The following is a 16955-nucleotide window of genomic DNA, read 5'->3' as shown; positions in this document are numbered from 1 at the left end:
TGCCTAAGTTAAGCAGAAAATAGACTAGATTGTTGCTCAGTAGTGAATTGTCTTTTCAGAAAAAAAAGATAAATAAATGTCATCAAGAGCCCAGAGCCTGGAGGAAGATTTGAGAGGCACAGACTAGTTGATACTGAGTTTACCGGACCAGATAGTCCAATAGACTCAGTTCAACTGGGACAAAACTGGGACATTAGTTACATTTTCACATGATGCACTTTGCTTTCACACTGCACTGTCAAACTTGTTGAGCAACTTGTTCCCCTCCTAGCCTGTGGGGGCGCTGTACCAAGAACTACCAAAGGAAACAACATTAAAACCTCTTAAGAAGACACTGAGTTCAACTTCCTCCCTAAAGAAATGTAAACAAAAAGGGAGTAGTGTCAGATTTTAGTGATTGTAGGATTTGTTTTAGCGTAAAACCGCTAGCAACATTTTCCTGCTAGCGCTAGTCACGAGCGATTGTTTTGGCTGTATTTACCAAACAAACTGTTTTTGGAGCGGTTTATCCAGGTCAGTGTACAGAGGAGCGAGATAATCTTGAGTTTATAGTGGCTAACAGAGCTCTGTGTCATGAGATATTCATAATCCAGTGAAACAGAAAGCATGAAAATCAAAGGCTCATGAGCACAGTGATAAATTTTGCAAAAAAAACAAACAAAAAAAAACATGGGATAACCATTAAATTAAATTAAAGGCTCGATCTTTCATGAAGATTTTTCTTCTGTAATAAAATATATATTTATTTTAAAGCTTAATGCACATCTTCATCAGCAGGACCAACAAATAGGAAGGATTCTGTATGTTTATTAAGAAATGAAGAATCAAAACAAAATCACCTCATCCCAAAGCTGAATGCTGTGTTGAATAGATCATGGTCTGCAAAACAACACAATCTGTCTGATCTGTTTCCACTCCATTACTCTGGCTCAGGAAATGTTTGGTTTCATCAGCCACAGGGCCGCTCAGAGGAGGGAGACCTCATCTGTCAGTCTCAGTCTGTGGGCTCAACAGGCTTTACTGGCGACAAAACAGCCAGGAAACGCTGCTTTCATTCGCTTCTCCAGTCTGCAGCGCACAAACATCTCTGTACTCTTCCTGCCTCTCCTGTGTGACATGGATACGGATCGGTTTGTGAATATTCACACTGCAGTTTGATGTCAAACAAGAAAAAAACTTATTTATAATGAAAACTACGGTACATGCCAAACAACATGTTTCATCATAAAGTGTTTCCGATACATTTATCTTTCTTCAGATTCATCAAAATGTTTACATTTGTGTTCATTTTATTTATTTTCTGATCTTATATTAGTTTTGTGGAAAAAGAAAATACCTGGGTCAAAGCCTTTAGAGTCAAGCTTAAAGATCTCACCTCTGACTGAGCTCATAGTAAAGCTCAGTGCTCGCTTGACGGATTTACATTCTGCACGGAAAACAGACACGCAAAATCAGGTTGACAACCTTTGCAGCATTTATGTAACCGATATTTATCTAACCACCAGGTGGCAGTGAAGAGCACCTATGGGAAGCCTTCAACACTACGCAACATGGATAGAAGTAAAAAGCAGTAGCAACAGGGTGGTGACGTCACTAAACTGTCTGTCTTTACAAACCTCTGCCAGGAGGAGCTCCTGCTTGTCCGCCATATTTTTTCCAGAAAACGCAGCGCGAACGGTGTGTGGTTGCTGAAATGACGAAATGTGATCGTGTGGCGCCACATGGACCTCAGAGGAATCAATCTGAAGAGCTTACATTTTGTTGGTTGGTGTTACAAAGTAACAGCCATTTAACAGCGTTTAACAGACATTTTCCCTTGATGTGAAACATGAAAAATGAATGATTTCTGTTTTAAATCAGTTTGGAAGAAATTTGTAGGATGCCAAGTATTTTCCAAGTCACAATGTTCAAGTCCAAGTAAAGTCCCAAGTCTTTTTGTAATTTCATAAAGTCAAGTCTTAACACATTAACTAATTATTGATGTTGTTTTGTGTTCTGTGTTGTTTTCCTGATTTGTAATTCACAGAATTCAATAGCATTCAGTGTTTTTATTCAAAACAGCACCGCATTTATTTAGGAGTCATTGATCCAAACTTTGTTACAAATGCATGCTCCCTTCCCACTTCTAAAGATATTCACTTGTAAATCCATAAAATCAGTGTTAGATCTAACAAAAGCTGAGTGCTAACATTGCAAGTCGCTTTGGGAACGTTATAAATTTTCCTGGTGTCTTCTCATTAGCAAGACAACAGCCCGCTTCAACAGCAGAATAATTTATGAGTTCGTTCAGCTGATGGAGAACTGCAACAAGAAACTCACTGAAGTTAATGCATTACACTATAATATGTGTTTCTATGGGTAAAATATTAATGAGAGCAGAAACAAATCTCAGTATTAATCAATAGTCCACTGAGAAAGTTAGGCTTAAAATATAACTAAAGTTTTCAACCAGATCATGTTTATTTAGAGTAGAAATGTGTTTTTGAGTCATTATCCTCTGACTGCTGTGGTTGTCTTTTCTGTCTCCTCACTGACTGTCATCTTGACGTTCTGATTAGTTCGGCCTGATTTTCCATCCTTAGTGTGTAAAAATGTTTCCCCTCTTATTTTAGACAGAAACAGCTGGAGCTCCAATTGGTTAAGGTAGAGGAGCTGGTAAAGTGCGTTTGGTGACAAATGCCTAAAAAAACCCCCATAAAAATAAACATGAAGGCTAAAGATTTTATATTCAGGTAGCATGTAAATGGACTGAATGAGTGCTACTTTAGTTAGGACATGCTGACTGATAAAAGCGACACTTCCTGGAGACATTTGCTTCATTTTCCTGCTCTGTATGTCCTGAATGCCTCAACATTTAAACCAATTAGACTATGGTGAATAAAGGGTAGCAGCTGGAGTTATGACTATTACTGAAATAATTAAACTTTTGCCGTGCTAGATGTTCTTCCAAAGAACGAGATTTGTCGTGATAAGGAGTGGACAGGCATGAAGCAATCTGGGTGAAGCAGATGGCAGCTGTGTCCCCAATAAAAGATGGATCCCTGAGGTCCACGTTTTTAGAGTGACAGCGTCGCATCACTGGCCAACCTGTCCAAATCCATTAGAGAAATGCAGCATTTGATGCACATGCATTAACAGCAAAACATGCAAATAATTGCAGTACATCAGACACATGTACTGCGATCGTTTCTACTTCTGTGCTTATTACAAAAACTGAAAGTCTAGGAGAACCACGAAACTCTGTATTTATAGGGCACAAGCATATAACACAAAGTAACTTGGAGTCTTGGGGAACAGAAAAAGTGACAAACTCACCATCAACCTTAAATGTTAAAGGCAAAACATTGTATTTTAAAACATAATCTGCAAGTAACTCAAAAATCAACCTGTTCAGTTCAACATGCAATTTTAGGATAAAAATAAAACAACGGATAAAACAAAAACGCTGCACAAACACTTCCATATATGGATGCAGACTTCCTGTCTGTAACTTGAAGCTGTGAACAGAAAAAGGTTTTGTTGTTTTTTGACAAAAAAGTTTTTCAAAGGAACATTTCAAGTGGTTGTTTGGAAACATAACAATAGACAGACAACATATAGATGTTGTCTATTTAGCAATGTTTCTGTTTTTGACAGTTTATCGTCAAAAAATCATAACCTGTCAAGTTTTCTCACATAGCTTAACAAATTTAAATTAAGTAGATAAAAAACAACAAAAAATATGAAATTCAGGGAATAGTATATATCTCTGGTAACCTGTTTTATTATTTTTACATTAAAAAATTGATGTCAAAGAGGTAAATGCACGTTTATAATTTGTGATTGCTATAACTGTTTTCTGGAAGATGGTCTTGTAAAAATGGTAATTTCTTCATTTTTAGTGACTTTTTGATTGGAACTGTGCAACATCAGAGTCTTTAATGTTTTGTACTTTGATGCAGTGTGCATCCAGAAATAGCCAAAAGCATCACATTCATCTCACATCTTTCCTTTTATGTGCCTGGCTCCCACGGCCCTTCCTGGTGAGATCATTTCCCCAAGTACCCAGAGATGATCAGCCTGGCCGTTTTCTTTTTAACACGTCATCTCAAGACACTTTATAAAGAACAGACCAGTGCATCTCCAGCTAATAAAATTATATCCAACTCTTCCTACTAGTCCAATAAATTCCTGCCTAAATCCATCCAATAGTCAGTTGCAGTAAATACAATAATAAAGTTACTATGAAGTTTTCTATGTAAAGAAAACAGATAACTGCAGAGGTTTCCTGATTAAACTGTTTTCATTGGAGGATCTTCATAAGCAAAAAGTGCTAAACTAAAACAATTCAATCTAATTTTAAAGCAAATATATTACTATGATTATGATTCATTTGAAGACTGATATAATCTGAATTGCAGATGTCATTTCCTCTCTGTGCCAGAGCTGAAATTGTTCAGAATTCATTAATAGCTTAAATAATTATCTCTAAGTGTATGCAGAGGCTTATTGGCTATTACATTCAAGATCTCCACGACGTCTCCTATTTATAATGTTATTTTGAAGTTTTACTTGTCGTGTACAAAGTTTGCAGAAAGAACGTTCCTGTTTGACACACCTGTGTGGTGTATTAAATCATATTAATACATATTAAAAAGCAGCTCTGATCTATGAAACATATATTTCTGTCTTTGCTTTTCTCCACAGAAAGTTTCACTGGAATACAGGTAATCTGGCATCATCAGGAGTCGCTGAACCAGCTTTTCCTGGAGTATAATTGACAGTTTTATCTTAGATACTTGAAAAATCACGACTTACAATTTAGTTTGCTATGTACCTTGTTGAGAAAGTATTGGAATAAAATATATTTGGCAATCAGCTTTAGTGTTTTCCAGGAAATTGTTTTAATTTTATGAACTTTGCCTTTTCAGTCTTTTTTACCATGAAATGCTGAAGCCTACACTCAGCTTAGGAATGAAATAACTGTGTAATTGAATTTAATGTAGTTGCCTTTAAACAGTTTGTTTGACTCCACACTGTCACATTTAAGCTATCTAAAAGCTTTTTCAATTAATTGCACTTTAGTTTAGTTTGAAATAATTTGCTGGATGGTAATGAGAGAAAAACTTATTCATTTTCCGGCTCTAACCAGCACACTGGAAACAGCTTCATAAATACTCCACGGTATATAAACGGCCTCTATTAGATCAGTGCACAAGCAGCAGTAATAGGGTTATTATTTAAAGCAGATAATACTTTTTTTTATTTTGAATGCTCATTAATCTCTTTTGCTCTTTTATTTTCCAGCGCGGTAATTGAGATGCAGTGTCAGGAAAGGCTTACCGTCTCTGCATTAACAACAGTCTTTAAATCAATGAAAATGCAATATCTTAAATGGTTTTTTCCAGCAATGATTTCGCCTTTTTCTAAATGAATTCATTACAGATACATGTGGTATAAAAGATTGTTGTAAATAAACAGTTATTGCTCATTTGGTGAGGAATACTGTTGAAGTTTCAGTAATAACATTTACATGACACCATGACCAGATAATGACTCTTGGTATCCAATTCAAAACTTCCAGTTTGACACTAAGCTAAAGGATGTTTTAATCAAACAGTACTTAGATTAGAAAAGCACAAGTTTAATCATCCCTTCTTCCACACACCTGAAATGGTTTAAGCTCCTCATTGGATCCGTTCAAGAAAAAAAAAAGAGAGCAGAAAACGAAGCACAGCAAATCAGCACAAAAACCTCATATCTTCCACTGAACACAACAGAGAGAGGAATGGTTTTGATATGTTTGGCAGCTTCAGGGCCCTGGCACATTGGAGATATTGAGTTAAAGTTTTCTCCTTTCCAGAGCATTTCTAGTCAGTCTTCTGTCCATGAGTTAAAGTCTGGACCAACAGGCCAAACACATTCTGCAGCAAAGTGACCAAAAATGTGTTCCAAAGGCTCAGTCAAAGTCCACGTCTGTTCAAATGGCAAATTTTCAATGAAAAGGAACCAAAGCTCTGCAAACATCAATATCTAAAATTCTCATTGACCTGAAATAATGTTTTAAATAACGAAAAACAGCAGTGAACAAGTCATGTCTGTCCAGGGTGTACAGTATTTACTCCTTCATGTTATGAATCAAATCTAAAATGACAACAATGACAGGTTTCACCTAGAAATAATTCTGCTGTGAATACAAACTGGAAATGATCCGCCTGGGAAAAGATACTCTGTGTACCTATGAGAGAGACGTGATTTATGTTACACAGTTATTTTTCTGTTTAGGAATCCCTCAGTGGACGTCTGTGTTAGATTGTTTGTGTTGCAGTGGAACTTTTTAAATCTGCAGTTAAAAGTAGCAAGTAGCACAGAGGGAAAGTGCTGCTGCTGTGTTGATGGTTTCAGTGGAGGGGTAGCGTGACTCCCCTGAGACAAACCACCAGGAAAAGATAAGTGCAATTAAATACACAAACCTACCAACACACCAACACACACAGGAAATATATTTAGTTTGCATAGAAACAGTCACATACGCCCAAATATAGAACAGACACACACTCATACTTGTTCTGGTCTGTGAAGTTAATTTTAATTGCTGTTTTTTCTGCCAATGTGAGGATTAAGGAGGAATACAGGAATACAGTCAATTAAAGAATAAAGAGGAAAGAAATGAAGAGGTTATGAAAGAAAATGATGGTGGGAAATTGAATGTTAATGGAGATAAACTTCTCTGAGTGTCAACTTTCACTTCTATCATGTCCTTCTATTTACTCCTGCTTTACTGTAAATCACCAGGAAGTAAAACGTTTCACACCTCAATAGAAGTAACCAGGTAAATTACAGTTCTTGCGTTGCTTGGTGTGGTTTGCTTTAGCTACCATTTTTACACAATATATTTTAATAATGGCACTTATAACACAGGTGTTTACTTCCTGTGACCGTTTTTGTTGTCTTTTTAAATAGATTTCAGCATATTTGCTACAACCTCAGCAGTATATAGAAAAGTAGAAAATCAATTAGTATCCTCCTTATACTGGAAGCATAAAAATAAAAACAAAATAAAAACCCTGACATACATTAGCATAATAAGAAAATCATTAAAGCATTAAAAGTCCAACTTTTGACATCTAAGTTATTGGTAATCATTGTTGATTGAGCTGTTGTAATTTTCCTTTTATTGTTGAGAGAATGAAAAGAAAATGGCAAAAATTCAACAGATAGAGACCTGTGTGAATTTGTCCTGCCTAATGATTTCTGACAAACAAGCTAAAAACATGACATGTTCACCTGCACACCTGCTGGGCGGATCACTGAAAATGCTCCTGGCTTTTATACCTAAAAGCAAGTCCAGTTGAAAATAATTAGGAAAAAACAAAAGGGAGAAAGCACAGAAGCATAAAACGTGGCTACTGAAAATCAAGACATGAGAGAATTTCATGTTTTGTGAGCTAGAGATAAAAAAAGATGAAAGTAAAGAGTAGTTTTTGCAGGACTGAAACCACATTGTGTGTCATTCTGCTTCGACTTCTCTGTGACAGCTCAGACAGCCGTACAATTATAAAGCAACGCTCATATTTGTCACTCACAAACCAAAGACTCATCTTTTCTGGAGCATCATGTCACTCAAATTATTGTTTGGGGTTTTACCAGGTAGTGCTTACACTGTCATTCTTTCTGTGATCTGGGGTTTCCAATCACAGTGATGTTGATTACATAAAAAACAGATGGGAGTTTAATCAAGGCAGTGTTTCTTTAATGTTTATTGAAACAAAGTTCAACTTAAAGATATCTAAAGATATCATTTTCCAAATCAAACCTCTCCTAATATCCGTTCTAAGGTATTAATAACTGCAGATTCAAGTCAGCAGAGTTTGTCAAACGGGGATGAAATGATGTGCCAACTAATTCATTTCTTTTCCCAGTTTTGTTCTGCCAAATTAAAACCAATTCTTCATGTGTTCTGGTTTCAGATTTAAATACGAATTTCTAAATTAAGTCTTTGTATTTAAAGTGGCCATTAGGGAGCTTTGATCTGACAATCAGAATTAATAACATCTATGATCTTTTTTAAAATATCTGAATGCAAAAGCATGGTAGTTAAAATAAAAGTCCAATTACAGGATTACCTTCCTGATAGATGCTGCTGTGTGCCTAGTGAGCTCTCTTTTGATGTTAGACAAAAAGCCGTGCCGAGTTCATCCAGGTGATCTAACAGAGGAGCATTTCAAACAGGATGAGGAAGCTCTGGTGTAAAATGGTTCAGCAGCACAATAATCCAGGTAGGCATCTCTGTTAAAGGCACGCAGAACAATGAGCTGCTGCGGTTTAAGCAAACAGAAAAGCCAACTAATTGGTCTGACGTCCAGATGACAGAGCAGCAGTCAGAAGGACGAGTTGCTGCGGCAGATTAATGAGCCCCAAAGGGACGTGGATACGTCCGCCGACCTGACCAGGTCAGAGGCAGCAGCTTCACTTTGATGTGTGTGTCATTTCATTAAAACCAAATTTAGAGCAGCCAACCAAGAAGCATCTGCAGGAACTCAACAAAAATGCTGAGAGTAAGCTCAGAAAATGTTCTAGAGAAAACTAAAAAGAAAAAAAAACCAAAAAACTTAAGTTAAACATTTTTCAAAGTTTTAAATTCAGAAAATTTCCAAAAGTTTAAAAGTTTTGACTTTTAAGTCACAAATTTGTTAGAAAAAAAAATTTAATTTGAAATTGAGATTAAGCCCAGAAATATTTTACAAAAAAACTGGGAAATTTCTGAGTTTAAGAGGTTGATATTTTTGGACTTTTGAAAATTTGAAACTCAAAGTTTCCAAGTTTTTTCTAGAAAATTTCTGTGATTAATCTCAAAAGCTCTGAAATTTCTTTTACCCACATTTTAAAAATGTCTTTGTTTTTTCTAATTTTCTCTTGCAAATATTTTATTTTTAAAATTCAGAAACTCAATAAAGAAGCCATTTATCTACGCTTTGTTGCCTTTGTGGTTGCATGTTCCCAAATTGTAAATGAAATACTGAAGACGGGTGTCAAAAAGTGAAGCTGTGTGTCCAAAAGGCTGACCTGTTCCAGTCTGAACATAAACCTGTTTTCATCTTTTTCTCAGAAAGTGGACAGGAAGCTGCAGTTTTATAAAATCTGTGTCCTGGAGCCTCTTTAGACCTCGCTGTGTCCTCACTGAGAGCCCACTCACTGCTCACCACGGAGGGTTCGAAGTGGTGGTGACTGGTGCTTTCTTTCAGCCATCTTTGAAAATGTTTTTGATGAAACTGTTTTTGTTAAAAGACAGGTAAATTACGTCCAAGGTGCTCAACATAATGAACAACACTGCTATGTTTATCACAGCAAATTAAGACCAGATGGGTTTTTATGTTTCAGCTTTTATAAATGATCTTTTATTGGCTCATTTACTGCACATTTCCCTAATTTATCCTGCTAGTGTTTCAATGTTTACATTGCAAAACCATTTGTACCATAATATATGGCTCAGACTGATGTCTGAAATAATCCTCTCGTGAAACAAGTTGACGCTTAAATAGCAGCAAACAAATCCTTTCCTCTCTGTTTGCTTCTGTTTCATATTCTCGCAGCATAACTGACATATTTATTATGGAGACAAACTGAAAATTTGTCTCCATCTTCTTTTGTTCCATTTACAATGCCACCAATACACCACTGTAGTTTTTAATTTAGTTCCAGATTAGTTCTGTGCAATAATAGCTTCCTAATAATTCTGCACATTAATGGATCACAAGAAAGCAAAAACATCCCCTTTACTTCCTGCAACATTCATGTTTGAAGTCCATTACCATTTTTGATTAACCAGGAGAACTGTAGTCTGTGATTATTAACAATAATCCCCAAAAATAAGACTTGCCTCATGATTGTGCACACAGTGTACTATTTGCTTTATTGCTCGCAGCCTGAAGAGAAGAAGAGGATGAAGAGAATAAGGAGGCAGCAGGAGCATGGAGGTACTCTGTGTATTCACCAGCTTTTCTTTGGAACTACTTGTTCCTCTTGATTCAGATAAGAGCCACATGTCTGGTTCATTGTGGTAATTTTTACTCAGCTGTCATCTTTCTGTAATGACCCAATAGTTTTGAGTCCAGTTTCAATAAAGCATGTAATCTTTTCACATTTCCAGCTTCTTATGAAAGGGAAAAATGACTGTTTGATATAACGCTCTGTTTTCTCTCTGAAACAAAAGCAAATCACGAGTCAGTAGTAAAATGATATTTAAACAGAATCAATGGCGTTGTGTTGGAATTTTACAGCAACTCTGAGTCTGGGTCTGCGGCTGCAGCGTTCTTTTGCACTCGCAGCATAATCAAAGCTTCACAGTGAAAGTAGTCATTACGGGGCTCGGATGCTGTCAGGAGCTCCACGAAGCTCCAAAACGGCTTTCAGGGAGTCAGAAACCTTTAATCTCCCTGAGATGACAGAACATTTGTAGGTCTGGAGAAAAAAGCATCAGATTTAATGGCCTGATGCCGTTACATGATACATAACTCTAAAACAAACATATTCTCTAAGAATGAATCTTGTAGACTGAAGTTAGCGGTATTATTTGTTTTGCTGCTGCTGAGCTGCAAGTGAAGCTGCAGCTGGATAAATATGGTGGGTCATACATATTGATCAGAGCTGCCGGGTTGTTTACTTAGCGGCGCAGGAAGCACGACTTCACTGCTGACATGTTTGCACCAAACCACTGACTCTAATCCAACAAGATCAGAATTTATGTTTAGGTCTCCTGTTTTATTTATGTATTCTTCTTTTTGTTTGTTTGTTTTGAATCATTTATTTGAGCCTTAGTTTTGACAAAATACTCATACGGTGGCTCAGAGTCGTCAACAAAATGCAAAAGCAACAACATAAGACGCCTTCTGGGCCACCGTACACTCAACATCTAAAAACCAAATTACAAACACATCTCGACTACTCTTTCTTGTTTTTTAGAGGCATGTTCAGATGATGGTTATGGAAGCAGAGTTAAGACGTTTTTTCTAAGAAGTATTCTAAATATGAAACTGGACATGCTAAAATTTTATTGGCTTTAACTAGGACACATCTGAAGTTTAATTAACTGGTTGTGGAATTAATCTAGCTTAATTTTGTTATGAATTATACGTTATTAGTTGAACTAAATTGTAGTTACTATGGCAACAACACAGCATGCCCTTCTGAGCCACGGAGAAACGGATCTCAAGCAGCAGGTAACTGAGGGAAACGTAAGACCATTAACATATAGAAGTAACTTATCTGTTGAAACTACCTTGATTCCTTTAAGCATGTTTGAGAAATCCTTCAATCTCCATGGCAACCATTCAGCCTGGGTGGGCCTAACTCCACCTTCAAGGATGAAGCTCCTCCTCCCAGCTCTTGATTCCAGGTTTCCCCCTCCCAGAGCAGCCCTCCACTGCAGCTCCTCCATTCAGCTCCTTCAGACTAGCCAGCAGCAATTAGCAAACACCTGGTGGAACTGAGCTCAGTACAGGAGCTGCTTCCCAGTGTAACCATGGCAAACTCTTGTTAAAGGGTTATTAGAGGAGCCATGTTGTGATGACTTCCTGAAGGCGGAGTTTTAGAAAGAGAATTAAAAAGACAGAGCCATTAAATTACAAAGTTACATTTCTTTAAGTCATGTTCGATATAAATAGCATTTTTTAACAACTGAAGGTAACAGTTAGTTGACTGCAAAAAAAGGCAATATATGACTGGAAAACACAAAATATTGTCGCTTTAAATATTGAACTGACTGTTGGTAAATACCTATTCTTAAAAGACTGCGATCAGCATCAGGTACAAAAAATCCTGATCAGAATAATACTTGGGAGATGACGACGTACTTTCTGCTGTACTGTTCTGGTTGTTGTCGTACAACCTCTGTGTTTTCATTGATACCTTTCTTATCTCCTCCACTTCCCCGGGGAGATTTGTGTTTTGTTGCATCAGCTGGATCGGAGCTTTGAGCTCATACTTGGTTCTTGAAATTCGCCTCCTGGGTTAACACCATCCTTCTCTTGAAGGGAACCCATTACAGACGACAACAGTACAGACAAAATGAAGATGGTGCGATTCTTACCAGCATCTGTCATCCACAATGAGCCTCTGCAGCAAGCGGCTGCTTTTTTTTTTTTTTTTGGGATGATGCAATTAGGCTGCACAGTGGCGCAGTTGGTAGCACTGTTGCCTTGCAGCAAGAAGGTCCTGGGTTCGATTCCCGGCCGGGGTCTTTCTGCATGGAGTTTGCATGTTCTCCCTGTGCATGCGTGGGTTCTCTCCGGGTACTCCGGCTTCCTCCCATAGTCCAAAAACATGACTGTCAGGTCAATTGGTTTCTCTGAATTCTCCCTAGGTGTGAGTGTGTGTGTGCATGGTTGTTTGTCCTGTATGTCTTTGTGTTGCCCTGCGACAGACTGGCGACCTGTCCAGGGTGTACCCCGCCTCTCGCCCGGAACGTAGCTGGAGATGGGCACCAGCAACCCTCCCGACCCCATTAGGGACAAGGGTGAACAGAAAATGGATGGATGGATGGCTGGATGATGCAATTATCTGTAAAGAAAGAACGGCTGCTTCTCTGCTTTTGTTCTTTACTCTTCCATTTTACTTTGTTTCTCTTGTAGCTCCACAGTGAGGTTCAAAGGAGCAATTCAGCTAAACATTTTTATATCACTGTCACACTAAAACCTCCAGCAGGTCTGTTGCTGCCCATGTTGGGGTTTCTGTGCCCTCTTCATTGTGATCAGTGTCGTATGTGTTCTTTTAGCAGGTAATAAAGTTCCACAGGGGAAGATTGCGCGGATGAATACCGGCAGGAGCACAGAACGCTTACTTTTGATTGAAGCTCGCATAGGCAGGTTGTGTTTTTCACTGCGTTGATGAAAAGAACTCCCACGTTTCCCCTGTCATAATAAAACCTTTAAATCCTTCTGTTCATTTCGTACTGACAAAAATTAGACAGAACGGCTCTAAACAGAACAGCATCCACATTCTGGCTGGACTCACAACAGGAAATGGTAAATATCTTACATCAGAGCCGAGGTCAGGTTTGTGCTTTTCTAAAATGAGTCGATATTTAGGAGAAAACTTGCTGCGCTGCAAAAAGGTATGATTTCAATTGAACACCAACTTATTAAATCTAGAAGAAATACTGATGAAAACAGAAAAAGAATGTGAATCTTGAACAGGGTTTGCCCTGCGACAGACTGGCGACCTGTCCAGGGTGTACCCCGCCTCCCGCCTGGAGCGTAGCTGGAGATAGGCACCAGCAACCCTCCCGACCCCATTAGGGACAAGGGTGAACAGACAATGGATGGATGGATGGATGAACAGGGTTTTATCATCTTTCTGTTTGAAGGCACGTTTTAGTTTCACTCTGAGAGAAAAACTTTCACAACATTTTCTTTCTTTCCATCCAGTTTCTTACTGAACTGGTTTGGTGCCCATTTCTTTTTGTGATAATTTTCTTTTTAACAACATAATTACAGGAATTTCATAAATTAGGCTCTGCATAGAACATTGTGTTATTAAGCAGATGCCAGTGTTAATTTATGCATATCCCAGCTGGGTATAATTGGCTTATTTTACTAAGAATAGCAAACAAAGAGGAATGAGATGAAAAATGAGTAACTTTGGACAAGAGCAGAACTGTTGAATTGTAAGAGCAGTTGATAAAGCTGCAACTGTTCTGAGGAATTATAATGGTGATTATGAAACAAGACTCAAATTTTACAGAGAACAAATAATGCCAGAATGATGCCAGGAGTGAGCCTGAGCTAACATAATTAACTTTGCAGAAGTTAAAATCTGAAATAAAACTGATTGGAGTAAAATATACTTATTTTATTTCAATAAAATTAAATCATTTTTGTCAGTGAATTTAACTTTAGGCCTTTTTTCGTGAAAAGCTCTCTGCCTTTTCTGTTGCAGTCGGATGACATTAGCAAGCAGTGGACCATCTGAATGGTGCGTCTGGTGCCATGTTCAATGAATTATTTTACATTATTAAAAATGAGAAGTTTCAATAAAACACTTCAGATTTGTTTTTGGTTGCCTGTTAGTTTTTCATTCATCAGTTTGTGTTTGACATTATTGACTGAAAATTTGACTCGCATTTCTAAGTGGTCATATTGGTTTTGTTTGATGTTTGTTTTTATAGTTTTATGATGCTTGTTTCTGGTTAATATTAAATAATTTAAACATTCAGTTTATACTGTATTAATGAGGATTTTGATCATCAAGCATTCATAAAGAGTCTTCAAATTTTAGGGTGAAAGTTTTCTAATAATTTATGTCAATTTAAAGGATTTGACTTTTTCCACCTTAAATTATTGTTTGATTAAATTATGTTTTCTATTTGAATGTACTTAACTTAAATTACTAAATGTAATTTATTAGTAAGTAAAAACTTACTAATTAATATATTAATTAATTAAGTACAATCTTAGAATGAATAATATTGGTTGTATTGCCTGAATTTTATTGAGTAAGTTGGAAGTATTATTTTTTGCATTGTAGATAAATATGAAGATATTTAGGGAGACAACATGCCCCACATTTTGTTGTGGATGTAACTTTAAATTGTTTGCAGAAAGTTTGGTTATTAATAGATTTTCACGTAGATCATACCTAGAATTATGTTTTGTTTTTTTTAAATGCAGGTTGGGAAGCAAAAATATCAAGGAGCGATGCTTCTTCATATGCTATCAGTGGTGTCAAGAATCTGTCGTTTTGAGGTGAAATAAAATATTTAAGAACTGAAATTTAAAGAACCAGAATAAAATGACTGTCTCTCCTTCAAGCAGTTAAGTCTGAGTGATGGTGAGTCCTGTTCTGCCATCAGAATTTGGGAATGTTGCAGCACAGTGTCCTCTGTGGACCTGTATATTATTCTTTAATCGCTGCTCCCACTGTGCCTTATTGTTCCTGTGCAGCATATATTAAGGTCAAACACAAAAAGCTCTTGTGTTTGTGGAAAATCTCTAAGGAGCCAGAAGGTAAGCAAGTCATGAAAACATAATCTCATTCTTCTCATATTAAACCAGTATTACCGAGACAAGAATCATAAGCCTATAACTTTTAAGCATACTTTAAACAAAATTAAAAACTCAAGATTCACAGCCTGCTATGTTTTTCTAAGATGTTTTTTCTTGAGAAACATCTGTACACAATGACAGCTCACTAATATAAAGTAACTACAGGGAAATAACATTTTTTTCTCCAAACCCAAAGATAGAATAATACAATTAATTCACAGCAAAAGCACAAAGTTTTCCCAAGTAATTTTGGTCTCTAGTGCAAATAGCTTAGTACACTTGAAATAAGACAAAACTAACTTACAAAAAACTTTCTAGCAAACGATAAGAGCTAATGGTACTAATAATTATGATTCATAACGTAGGGAGAATGTCTTGGTGAGATTTTGTATTTTTGCTGTGGTCAGAGTCAATCTCAAATCCATCCATAAATTTTGTAAACCTGTTTATCCTTAAAATGTTGCAGGTGGGGATTGTAGTTACTACTGTAGTTTACTACAGCAACATGAAATTACAAACCCTTACAGAACTGAAAAACTGCAGACATTTAATGCTTTGTGAAATGTCATTTTTTAGGAGTAAAACAACAAAACATTTTCTCAGAAAAACATACTTAATTGTGATAACATGAAAATGTGTGACTATTGAATTACACGTTCTTATTGCAAATACAGTTTTATGCTGGACACAACATTAATGCATGCAGTATGCAGGTCGCCAGTCTCCCACAGGGCACTTTAGCATAAGATGCTAGTCGTGTTATGAGGTGTTGATATTAAACCTTTTCAGACATTTGATATTCAATGGCAGACTCATTCAGATATGTACATTAATTTTAAATCATTTTCACAAAATCTATGAGATTTCTTCCTCTAATTACGTTAACATATTAATAAGATCAAGCAGATCGTGTGCTCTGGTTACAATTCCTGTTCAAAGTTTCTGAATGTTTGCCACTAATGACATCCTTAAAACTTACTTAGACTGCATTTACGAGCTACAGTCTGCTCCATGTAGGTTACATCTTTGCTTTTGAGGAACCTTGATTACTTTTAATCAGCTCTAAATACTGTTGGTCGAAGATCCATCCAATCATCTGTTGCCTGTAGCATCGTGTCCTTGGCTGCTGCCTGTCTCCACTGGCCTTTGGGTAACGGACGCAGAACATCATTCGATCAGCGATCAAGTTGATAAAGATTGTTTAAAAGTGTTATACCTTCATATGCTATAAAATCATATGCTAACTTTATGCAGTGACAATACCATTCTATAAGTCCTGGCAGAACAAATCTCAGCTCTTGACTGATGTTGCAAGAGAAACCTGGTTTGAAATGATTATTCAACATCTTAACAAGGAAATTATCTGAGCTACGTTTACAGGTAAATCTGGTGAGGAAATGTAAAATGGTACTAAGCTTCAAGCTTTTCTGGAAGCCTTGAAGTGTTGCACATTAATGTCTGAACCATCTTTAATAATCACCTCCACACATGAAGACTGATTCATGGGAAGACAGCAGCCATATGATACATATGAAGGATCATTTTAATAAGAACTCAGCTGTTGTTTTAATAAAAAAAAGACAGATTCTCTGTTGTTGCTTTGATCATCTGTACTTTTAGGTTGCTTGCATTCACTTCCCGTATTTAGTCCCCAAACTGCCATCAAGGTCAACTCAATACATTGTTAGATATTTACTGCTTATTGCACACACCGCTCTCAGATTATGAATTTTTGTTGATTAAGTTTCTTCTTTGGAAACACAAAGAGAGAGATTTTACTTGAGAAATCATAAGATCTTATTTGAATACTTGTAATGGTAAAAGCAGAATCAGCCAGAACCCAAAATGCAGCCACAAGAGGATGGTTAACCAAAACGTTTTATTACTAAAGTAAATGGTGTAGAAGGGTGTGGTCACACTAGTGGGTCAGGGACG

Source organism: Xiphophorus couchianus, chromosome 24, assembly GCF_001444195.1.
Source record: "Xiphophorus couchianus chromosome 24, X_couchianus-1.0, whole genome shotgun sequence".
NCBI lineage: Eukaryota > Metazoa > Chordata > Actinopteri > Cyprinodontiformes > Poeciliidae > Xiphophorus > Xiphophorus couchianus.
The sequence above is the reverse complement of the archived record's forward strand: the minus strand, read 5'-3'. Positions refer to the sequence as shown.